The sequence below is a fragment of the Anser brachyrhynchus genome (genome assembly GCF_964034855.1).
Source record: "Anser brachyrhynchus genome assembly, chromosome: 1".
Classification (NCBI taxonomy): domain Eukaryota; kingdom Metazoa; phylum Chordata; class Aves; order Anseriformes; family Anatidae; genus Anser; species Anser brachyrhynchus.
The window spans coordinates 42238395-42250829 of NC_137694.1; the positions used below are offsets into that span (position 1 = coordinate 42238395).

At 35.6% G+C, this 12435-nt stretch overlaps 1 protein-coding gene across 8 annotated transcripts in view; it reads left to right on the forward strand.

Moving 5' to 3' along the window:
* SYT1 (synaptotagmin 1) overlaps window positions 1-12435 on the forward strand; it is a 357712-nt gene that overhangs the window by 67980 nt on the left and 277297 nt on the right. The window lies entirely within an intron of this gene.

A 12435-nucleotide genomic window follows, 5' to 3' on the forward strand; every position in this document is an offset into this window, starting at 1 on the left:
TAGGAGTGATTTGTTACTCTCCTGATTTTTAGTATTTAAAGAATTCTTATAAAGGTTATTTAAGATTTGTGGGGGGAACAATCTTTGCAAAACATCTAAGTTCCCAAAGGAATGATAACAACAGGTGATAAACCCTTTTGTGTTAATAGGAAGGCTTATAGCTATATGGGGCTATATGGGACTCTTATGCAAATCTACTCTCTCATTAATCATTGGAGATACTAGATTTAGATGAAAGGGATGAAGATGCTCAGCTGGCTAGATTTTCAGCTGTATCAGTTGTTAAATTAGTCCTAAGGAATTATATAGATATTAAAGTGATTTAAAGGACTAGGGTAAAAATACCCTTATCTTAATGGTGCATCAGTTTAATGAGTAATGTTGAGTATAGTTGTAAATAAGCAGGATCTAATGAAATAAAGTCTTTCTGCACAACTTTAGCAATGTAATTGGAAGCAAACATAAATAGCATTTATGGAAAAATATGTTGTTAATAACCAATTACAGTAGCTTGTTTTATTACGTTCTTTCATTGAAGGAAAACACAGGTTGGCATTCAGTTTTCCTACTTGCAACTAAAATGTTATTGATTTTTCTTACATGATCATTTTTTTCTTTTTTTTTTCCCCACCCACCTATATTTTTCACCTTTATGTTAAGAGCTATTTTTGCAGAAATAATCAAGTCATTTTTAATTATCTTCAGCAGTTTGTTAGTGGGACGAAAACTTACTTTAGTTTCAATCGCAGCTCTACTTTATAGAAGCTTACTGGATTGCATGCTGCAAAATGCTTTTGTGGCAGCATAATGCCCTCTTTCCCAGTATTGCTCATTGTATATCCATGTACTCTTCCACTTAAAGGATGGTGGAAGATCCTACCCTGGGATGTTAAATTGTCATAATGTTAGTATCATTCTGTACATGTGTTTCAAAGAATACATAGGCTGATGTAGAGATCATCATGGATATAAGTATATCCAGGACAGCAGGTGGATCTTAAGTGATTCTTGCTTTCACGAGCTGAATGGCATATACTAGAATAGCCATTAACAGAAGGGATCAATAATTTCAAAGCGATACACTTAAAAGTAATATCTACACAAACATGACTTTGTGACTCATTGCTAGGCTTTTTTGTTTGTTTTTATACTTCCTCAATAGTTATTGTGTTGAGATTCTCTATTTACTGGCATTCTGTGGGATCATACCAGTAATTCACCTGAAATGACTGTGTACAGTCTTAAAGGGTCATAATGCTAAGGTTCTGTTTGAATGCGCTAATGTAGGTCATAATTAATCAATAGTGATTGTGGAAAACATAAATCATTTATAAGATGCTCGTAACTGACATCTAAATTCTCCACAAGAGAAAGCCTGAAATAGCAGCAGAACTTGGCCTTGCATCTCTGTTCTAGGCTCTTCCCATTTGATGTGCTAGAATGTATGTCTTAAAATAGACTCAGAGGTAAGTTGTTTGGATGTGTCATTTGAACTGAATATAGTTTTGAATGTTCTTATAGTATATAACAGAAATAATGCCGAAAACACTAAGTACATACAACAAAAACTGAAATACTTTTATTTTTTTTTGCTAATCTTCCAAAATCCAAATCATAATCTACCCATAAATGTTATTTCTTGAAATACCATTCTGAGGAGTTAATTAAGAAAAATCTGGATATGTTTACTAAAGAACTTATGTTTTGCTTCCTTTCTATGTATAAAATCCAATATTTTTTCTAGGCTTTTTCCAGCTCTCCTCTATGTTGTGTCTTTACACCTTCATTTGGCTAGTAATGTATAGCCTTCTTACTGAATTGGCTCTGCTTGATAGGAATTCTAGTAGATTTTCTGATAGAAATTGGAGTTATACTCATATATGGGAATTTCTGATAGTAACCAGGTACTATGTACTGACTCCAGTACGTTATTAGCATGTTTAAACTCTTTGTTTTATTGTTATAATGGTTTTCTTTCATCTGCATATTTGCACAGTTCCCAATACATTGAAACTCCAATGTTTATTGAACCTCTGGATTCAGCTTACAAAGGAATGAGTTTTAATTTTCTGGGGAAAATGTGAGAGAGTAGAAGCTGGAATCCCATAAAAACACATAAGATGAAGTAACAAATTCCCTTCTTACTCTCCACCTTACTGCCAAAATCAACCCACCAGCAATTAGAGCAATGGTTAAAGAAAGAATTGTTTTAGTTCCTTAATTCCACAAAGGAACATGTAAGACCAGGTGGTTAGCAGGCTTATTATATTAGCATCATTTTTTGTCAGCAATGAATGACATAAATCTACAGTCCTGTGACTACAAAAAAAAAAAAGGATCTTCCTTATGATTCAATTACAATTCTTAACTAAGGGTGACCCAGAAACTGAGATCATGTGACAATAAAGAAAAAACCTAGTATATTGTAAACATTGCATAGTAATATTTCTTGCAGATAGAGCTAAAGCTACACATATACCAGAAGGAATAAACTTGCAGTCACAAAACCTGGAAATTGAGCCGATGCAGTAACCTAAGATGTTTTTGCTGAAAGTTAGAACTACTAGATTTCTCATACCCTGGTTTTAAGGTTTGCTATATCACTATGAATGTTACGTCTTGATGGTCACCCTTTGGGAAAAGAGATCTCTAATTAACACTATTAAGTATATTAGTAAAAAATATTTGGAGGGGAGCAAAGCTGAAGTGAAATGCATAGTAGGTTTTCTAACTCCCATGAAGTTCATGGAAATAAAGCACTTACTCATTTAGACACTTCAGTAAACTCCAATAGGTGCTTATGTGCATCTTCAGGCATCTAAATACTTCAGCCTCTTGTCCAAACAAAGGACTGCATGCACCGACAGTATTTACAGTGGTGGAAGTCAGGTCTGATTTGACTGAAATCAATGGTCTGTGTTCATTTATTCCTCACTCTGAAGGTATTCTAGCTGTAATCTGTTTGGTTGCCAGCTGACCAAAGAAAAACCTCAACTGAAAAATTACATTTCAAGAGGACTAATAAATGTATTTTGAAGATGGGGAGACAAAAAGGAAAATTACTTCCATATGACACAAAGCTATTAGAGGTTTGATAAATCTGGCTTAGTTTCATCTTTAACAATGGCTGATATTAAATCCTTGGCCAAAAAAATAGATAATTAGAATCTCACAATACACAGCTCTTCAGTTTGGCATCAATCTCGTAATACAATAAAACTTATCATTTGTAAGCTTGTCTAGTTTTTAGCAAAAGACTGAGAACAATTTGATCTGTCTTAGTACATAAGACAATACAGTGCAGGTGGTTTAAAAACAAAACAGTTAATGAAACAAAATTTTACTTAAACTACCTGATGATTCATCATCCAGTCTTTGCATACTGTCAATTGTGCCTTTCTGAGCCATTAGTTATAAAATATTTAAATAGCCTGGACAGCATGTGCAACTGCTGAGAATGCTATTGTATTGTGAATTATTTCTCCAATTTGTTTCAGTTCAATATAGACGGACAACAGTGTAGTGAGTCAACCTTCTGTTTCCCTGAATGCAATGCAATATAATATTTATACTGGAAATTAATTTTTGCCTCCAATAATATTTTAACCATGTTACAATATTCCTGAACTAACCTTTGAAGTGGTATGAAAATCAGATTTATTTATTTCATCATTTTTCTACTTCCTTTTATACATGTGTAATCGCAACCTTGAGAAGTTTTTATATCAATGAGGGCTACTATTCATCTCTTATCTGCACGACTCCCATTCAAGCATGTAATTGCTTGGAAGAACCAACAGAGGATATAACAGAACAGTTCCTTAATAGGTTGGGGTCTAGCTGGAGTTTTTAGAGAAACTGAAGAAATATGTAGAGTAGAAAGGAGCCTAGATAAGTTAAATACACAGATAATGAGATAATCCCTGCCTATGGCAGAGGGCTTGGAGTTAGATGATCTTTAAGGTCCCTTCCAACCCAAGCCATTCTATGATTCTATGATCAAGAACTGGGCAAGTTTTGGCAGGCTGCAAAATAAGAGGATGCAGTTGGATGAAGCAGAAAAAAAAAAAAAAAGGCCAGGGGGAGAGAAGGGAGGTGATACAGTTGTAGATATTAGGTGTTTACAGTGTTTCTAACACAAACCTGGAGCTGAGAGAGTTAAGTATTTTTTCTTGTTGTATTGGCATTTGAAGAGTGGCATGTCAAGGAGTCGGAAATGAGACTGATGGCAGCAGAGGTGCCATCTGGTTTGAGGACTGTGACCTCGATAGCTACATCTAGACTGCATGACAAACACTTTCTGGGATCCTGGCTGCCTGTTCATCAGTGTGCCTGGAAACCAGGGTGGAATGGTTGGGAGGAACCTCGTGTGTTTCCGTTTGTGCCCTTGGCCTTTTATCCTGCCACTGGGCACCACTGAAATGAGCCTGGCACCACCCTCCTTGCACCTTCCCTTCAGGTGTTTGTGTACATCAACAAGGTCCCCCTTGAGCCTCCTCTTTGGAGGGCTGGCAGAACAGTCTCAGCTCTCTCAGCCTCTCCTCATAGGACTCCCACTCCCCTAGCACTCCCACTCCAAACAGCTTTTTGTTGTAACTTAGCATAATTTGACTGCTTTATGTGTGCACCTATCTCATCACTTGATTGTAGAGTTTTAGTGTATTTTCTGACAATGAAGCTTCCTGGATAGTGGATGAAAAAGAAGTGATGATGAACTTTTTGTTCATTCTAAATGTGAACAGCAATTTTCAAGGGAGCTAATTAAAATCTTTATCTGATCCCTAGCTGTGAGAACTCTGCCTGGATGCACGTGATAAGTTCATGCCTTTTGAGATTTGTAATTTGATTGTATATTTTTTTATGGTTTCATGGCTACAGCATATTTTATGTCTAAGTCATAAGTCTTTGCCAGAGGAAATAGCAACCTTCCCTTTAAATGTTGCAGTTAGGAAACAACACTTTGCAAGTGGATTTTTTTTTTCTTTGTGTATGTGAGAGGAATGGCAAGTCAACTCATGAAAGTGGTTTGTAGGGAAAAAAAGATTATTTTCAGTCTAATTGGATAATAAACTATTGTTTTGAAGAGAGTACAACCTGAGATAACGTACAGGATCTTGGTAAGCTGTAAACTCCTATTGTGAAAGCTTTGTGAAGATGGTTTTGACATCTTAAAAAGGACATGCAAAATTTATGGGTTCAGCATGGAACATTGCACATCAGCTGGATGTCGGCAAAGAACATTAAACTCTTAATTTGGTATTATAATTTGTCAGCTGGTCACATCAGTTGACTTTAATAATTGCCAGTTGAGCACATGCACAGATATGGAAGACAGAACCTCAAAAACTTACCCTTTCTTTGGCAGTTTGTTAGTTTTATGTGTTTGGGTTGTTTTCATTTACAGCATGAAAAGTTTAGTTTCCATCTACAGTGAGGTCTATACCATCAGATTGATCTTGTGTTTTATGTCTTTCATAAATTGAAGGTCACACTCATAGTTTAAGCTTGAAATTGTTCCTTAATAGCAAGTAAATGAGTTGATCAGTATGGAATTAAGTTGGTAAGAGAGGTCAGAATGAAAGTTTGAGGATAGGACTTGGCACAATATAAGGAAATGATATAAAATTGATGTGTTCACACTGTAGTGAACTATTGATTCATACTTTTTATTGCATGCTTCAGCATTAATGTGGAGGAAAAAAATATATAGGATATCAGAACAAGGTGTCTGAAACAGTCTGTTTTGGCTATAGTAGAAAAGTTCATGGTTACTTATCTGAGATGTAGTTAAAGTGAAAGAATGTTACTGAATAAACTCTTTACATAAGTGAAGTGGGAGTAAGAGGGTAATAATTATATTGAATTTTTCACACAGTCCAATAAGATAGGGCCATATTTATAATACTTTCTGACTCTTCTCAGTTAAATAACAAGATCAAGACTGATACTTTTGTCAGTGCATACTAAAAAGGTTTCTGCGTACATTTATTGCTTACTGCTTTTGATAAAGAAGTAGAAAGGGAACAAAATTTCCTTCCATAAATGTGTATAACTTTAACAGATATACAAGAATTTAAGATAAAATTCTCTTGGTGAAAATATCCCCAAATGGAAAGTCAGAAATCTCCTACTGAGATCAGATAGACTAGAAAACACATATGAGCTTGAATAGTGTCATTTGTGGATGGGCACATTTTCTTGAAGGGTGACGACTCAAAGTTGTTGGCCATGTATCTCTGAGGTCAGGTTTTTATATATACGTAACTATATGGTACAGTATGGATACCTATAACAAAGCAGAGAACAAATTTGTCTCCATTGCAGTTACCAAATCAGATGGTAACAAGTCTTTGTGTACACATGACTCTGTACTGCAGTCACTTCATGCACTGCACTTGCTTTTCCAGGTGAGATGGATTCTGTGATTACACCTGTCTGCCTCATAAGAACATATGCTATGTTAGGATGTAAAATCTTCTTGCAGATTTTAATCCCAAGGTACTTACAGACTGTTTGGAATGTCCAGATATACGTCACTTGTGATATGGTGAAACCCTCATATGGGCTTTTTGAATTATGATTTTTTCTAGATGGCAAAGAACTTGCACTCTAGGTACAGTGGTACTACTGCTAAAGGAATGATTATCATGAACATACCAAGTTTAAGACATACAATTTTGTTCAGTAGAAATGAATTTACATGCAGTATTAACGATGACCAGGTGATGCATATGCATCATACAGTGGTTTTGCCTAATTCCTTGAATGTGATGGCATCTGTTTCCTTGCCCTTGCTTAGGCAAAAATATAGGGCAAATTCAGAGCATCTTTTGTTAGAATGGAAGAATGGTCCCATCGGTTCAGACCAGGGATTCTTGTAGCCTGTGACCTACAGAGTGCAGCATCCTGTCTCCAACAAGCCATAGATTTCCACAGAAAAGAGTAAGAGGGCAAGAAAATATTACACATTTCTTGAAAATTCTCCCAGCCTCTGACTGCTTTCAGCTCAAGGGATTTCTGGTGCATTTTGTCTAAATATCAATGAATTGCTCTTCTTAGTGATAATTCAGTTTCAGCTTGAAACTTTTTAATTTCTTGCATCCCTAGTATGTTTCTGAGAGTTCATAGATCTGCCACCACTGAAAAAAGAACCACCTTATTTTCTTTGTTTTGAACTTTGATCCTACCAGCTTCCTTTATGGTTGCAAGTTTTTCTATATATAAAACATTATACTGAACTCTAAAATGGTATAAAAGTACAGTTTGAGCACTCTGTTTTGGTACAAATTATTGCAGAACATCACAAAAACTGCTTTACAGTTGAATTTATTTAAAAACATTTCTACAGTAGGAGAATATCATTTTTACAGCAGTAACAAGGTAGAAATTATCACTTGATACTTTAACTCACAAAACTCTATTGGGTCTGTATTTACATTGTACAATATTCCATACACAATTGGTAGAAATGCTTCTCAGGTCATTTGCAGACCCCATTTGATCATAAATACAAGGTACTGAGATCATAAACCCCACATTTTTATTGGTATTGTGATAGGTTTAATTCATGTTTAACACAAGTTATGTTTGAAAGCTGCAGGGAAGGTGACATAAGCTGGATTTTGCTGATAGTTTGAACAGTGGCCAAGGTTTATAATGCAAGGTCAGAGGGGACCTGATACCAGTAATATGGGCTGGAATGATATATGTGTGTTGTAGTTCTCACTGAAGGTCATTTATCATGTAATGAATACTTCATAACATTTCTTGAGTTGAAGCTTAAAACTTGTGCTGCAGTGTAATTAAGAGTCATTTAGAGTAGAATAAAGATATCAACCAAATCTCTACATATGTCACCTGAAGAATTTAGGTCAAGGCTGATTGTAAGACTGTACTGGCTGCAGGGGCCAGGTTTTTAGATACTCCTGTGCTTGTTGCAGGGAAGAGATAACTTTAACATGCTTCAGACTGAAAGAAATGTGTGTTTGTTTGTTTGCTTGTTTTAGTACAGGAGATAGTAATGCAGTCAGAAGTCAATGGAAAAATAATAAAGAAGATCATTACTGTCTTCCAGAACTAAATTTGTTGGTTGTTTTTTGCTGAATAGTGATACACCATGAGATTATTCAGTATCTTTCTACAATTATAAAAGTTATGAACTTTAAAAAAAGGGAAACTGGTGCAAACAGTGCAGGGATATATTTTAAAAATTAACTGAAGGGATTAAAGAATGTCGATCTTAGACCACTGCCATTTGTGTTGGTAGTAAAAATATTCTACACCACCAAATTGTACTGCAAGCACCAGCTAATAGGAGAATGTAATAGTCAAAGACGTGATAGGTGGGCTACAGCTGTATTATTACCACCAACAGTGGAACAGACTATTATACTTACCAACAGGTGCAGATAAAATAGTGTTCTTCTGACCATTGGTTAAAATTACTTTGTTGACAAGTTGTCTTCATATTGCTGATCACAGGTAGTCTTTTTTTTTTTTTTATTCTAAAACATTAAATAAAATTTTCTAGTGAAAAAAAATAAAAATCTGAGCTGTCAGAAAACGAACATCCGAAAGCATTATATTCCAATCATTTGTGATGGAGAAGGCAGAAAGAAGACATTGCAAAATTGCTCAAACAGACACTTTCACTTTCTGAATCAGCTTGTTATTTATAACATAGCTGCCGGCACTTTCAGAAGTTTGCAGATGTAAACAGCCAGTGCCATTATGGGTTGCATGCAGAGCAGAATTATACCCTTCAGCCAAAGAGTACCTCTTGAGGAGAAGCTACCTGGTGACCCTCATTTTAACTCAAATTGTAGAAATTAACAGTTAATCTTTTCTGTGTTTATTTTGTTGTTGTTTTGTGGTATAGGTTGTTTCTTTGTTTTGTTTCATTTTTCCCAGAAAGGAAAGAGAGCAAACTGATTTTATCTTCATGCTCCTGTGTTTCTGGTAGCATCCTTCATAAATTAGTCATTGACTTTTCTTGATACAAAAAGCCTTTTCCCATCATCTTTTGATACCTGCACCTTTTTTTTTTTCTCTCTTTTTTTTTTTCCTCTTTTTTTTTTTTTTTCCCCAAATGTTCTTACTACTGAGGAGGTCTCTGAGTACCAGACTCTTGGTGAAGAAATACTGGAAGACCGGTTCATTTAAAATACATTACTAACTTAGGTATCTTCTCATACCTTTAAAACAGCAAGATACAAAATACAAAAGGAAACTTTTTTTTTTTCCCCTTCATTTTGTTTGCATTTTGCATCGCTGTGGAAGACACATAAAGGTTTTCCGCAGCTATATTAGTATTCTGGCAAGCTTTCATTTGTGATACATAGACCATCAAAGTGCTGACAGATGCAGTATTATACAGAAATGCAAAGATTATGTTTGTGTTTCTGTATGTATCCTGAAAAAAAAAAAAAAAAAACGAGATTTCTCCTTGCTTCTCTGTTCCAGAATACTCAAGCCATCTGCTTGGTTTTCCTGCTGCATTTTGTCTCATTAGTCATGTTCACATGTATTTCAGGCTGCTTAATTTCATTACGCAAAGTATTATGCACTGTTCATCCAATAAGTGAGAGAGGTTCATTCTGCTACTCAAGGGACTTGTAAAAAGAAGTTTTAAACCTCTAAGAAAACCTGAAAATTCTTGTTGAAACATGGATCACGTTTCACTGTTACCTCTATTAACATACTAAAACTTACTTTATTGATTAAGTTATCCATCTTTCTCTAACTCCCAAAGGCTATCTGCTGTCTCCTTAGAAATATTTGCTTCTCACTAGGATTTTTTAACACAATTAAGATCTCTACACAAAACTGTCATGTTTGAAAGTTTCCTTTTAGGTGGGGTTAGTATTACTGCCTCACAGTAAGGTTGCCAGTTTTGAAGAGGATGTGGCTGTGGCCATCCCCATGAACATCCACCTAGAATTAGCAAAATTAAAAGCCCTTAAAAAGGTTTGGGATTCACAGAGGCGAGAGAGATCTGTTAATGCTGAAGATGCAAAACTTCCAGTAGCAGTCACTATTGGGTGTGCTCAAGCTTCTCTCAGCATCTTAGGCTGATAAATATGCAGCATCGCCGCAGAGTGACTGAGCATACTTGCATTGCAAGACTAATGGCACTGATAAACAGTATCCTTCGATGGCTTTTGGTAACTCTTCTGTGCAATGGAGAGGAGCCAGCCCCTGCAGTGGGAGCTGGGCTTGCATGTACCTGCTGGGACCCAGCAGGGACCACAGTAGATAGAAGAGTAACAGTAATGGACAAAAACTGTCAGCACTGGGCTGGGAGGGGGGGTGACCAAGGCTTAAGGGGCAAAAGCCCTAGACTACTGATGATTTGTCAACCTGGAGAATGGGAAGAAATATAAAAATTGGGCATGGAGTGGGAAACTGGGATTAACCAGGCAAAAAGAGAATTGGCAGGGATCTCTAGGGAAAACATTTTTAATAAGGAATTGAATACTCGGACAACAGGCTAAGAGCTGCCAACATAGTTCCATTAGCAACAGCCAGTAATCGTAGCTGGAGAGAGCTGGGACTGGTTGAGAAATGAGCCAGGAAGGCAGCAAAAGAGCCTACACTGAGAGCTGTGCTCCAGTATATAGGAACATGCAGTATATGCTGAGTGTGCTCAAGAAATAAAACAAGAAAAAAAATCAGGATCCATTATTAGATGTAAGAAAAGAGTGGATTTTTATTTTTTTTTATCTTCCAAAAATTTCACAATGAAAACCAATTTTATCTTAAGAATCTACTGTGAATTCTATACAAATTATAAAGCACTCATGGAGCAGGATGGGGGGACTCTTTAAATTCCTTAATCAAGCAACATAGGTGCTGAATAAGCTTAGATCTGCCCCAAAATATGGTACTCAGAGGTTGTCATAAAAGCCTCAGAAAGAGGCTGAATTAAACTTTGAGTGCTTGACATTGCAATAGCGTTCTTTTATTAATGTTGTGGTTTGCATCTAATGAGTTTAATTTTACTTTGTTGTTTTGATAAATAAGTATATTCTATCCAGACAGCCACAAGGTACAAAATAATTGTCGACTCTGAGAGCCGGAACATTTTTTAACCAGCTTTCCCTGATATTTATTTCATTAAAGCCATAGATCTTGGAGTCATTTGGAGGGTATCACCTCTTTTTTTTTTTTTTTCTTTAATTTCTGATGGAAAAGACACATTAAGTGGTGGTGTAAATTCTTGTTGCCCCATGACTTTGGTGATGAGGATTCAATGCTCTCTGTTAATATGGGCTTTACTCCCTAAAAAAATTGGAAGGGTAATTATACATTTATAGAAATTTCCATTGTTTTTTACTGCTGTGGTTAATAATATTGATGTCTTAGTATATAAGTCGTGAAAAAATGAGTTTCAAAACTATTCAAAATACTTTCAATGAACTTTTGAATTATGCAATTAAGCCTTTGCAATAAGGATTGCAATATGCAATAAAAACTGCAATGTGCAAATATTGCAATATGCAATAAAAATTGCAATGTGCAATAGTGTCTTTATTTTTAAGTATTCTTACTGTCTTAACTATTGCCAAGACCTGCAAAATGAAATAATGATTGTATTTCACACTAAGAAAAATACTCAACAGCAATACATGTAAGGGATGGGCACTGAGAACAGCTTTTATGGTGTATGATGAAGGTATTGATCAAGGATTCAAGACATCTATGGCTGAAAAGATTTCTTAAGCTAGATTCCTTGTCTGACATTCAGCATATTGGTTAATTTTGTGTACCTCAGCTTCCATCTGTAGGATAAATATGTTGATACAGCTTTTCTCCTATCCTTTGCATGTGTATAGGGGATTTGATTTACAAAAATCTTAAAGATCTCTAACAGTCTTGTTCAAACAACTTCCAGTACAGTAAACATTCAGACTTCACTGGAGCATATAGTCAGAGCTGTGGGGAAAAAGCTAGGTGAATTCTCTTAATTAACCATAATTGGAGACTCTATAGAAGAAAAATAATATGGGGCATAAGCTGAATTGTTCTATGAAGTTATTTGAGTCTAAAGACTGAATTTTCTTCTGTCACTCTTGCCCTTTAATACAAATTGTTTTGAATTGTGTATAGAAGGAAAAAAAAATACAGAAGTACAAATCCAGGTCTCTTTAGTATTGAATGAGTTCACTGAGCATGCTAACTTAAGGAACCTTGTGGGTCACTACAATTGACTATACGTGTCTCACTTATTAAAACTACAGATATATATCTATAATATTGGAGCACACTAAGAAAACAGACCAAGTGAGCCCATGATGAAGGAAACCTGTTCATGTCTTTTTTTTTTTTCTGTGTATCTTAACAATCTGGTTAACTCTCATGATAATCAACTTCTGACAATCAGCAGCTGAAAGGCATTGAAGAAACCAAGTATAATTAAAAGACTTTTTAAGCAGC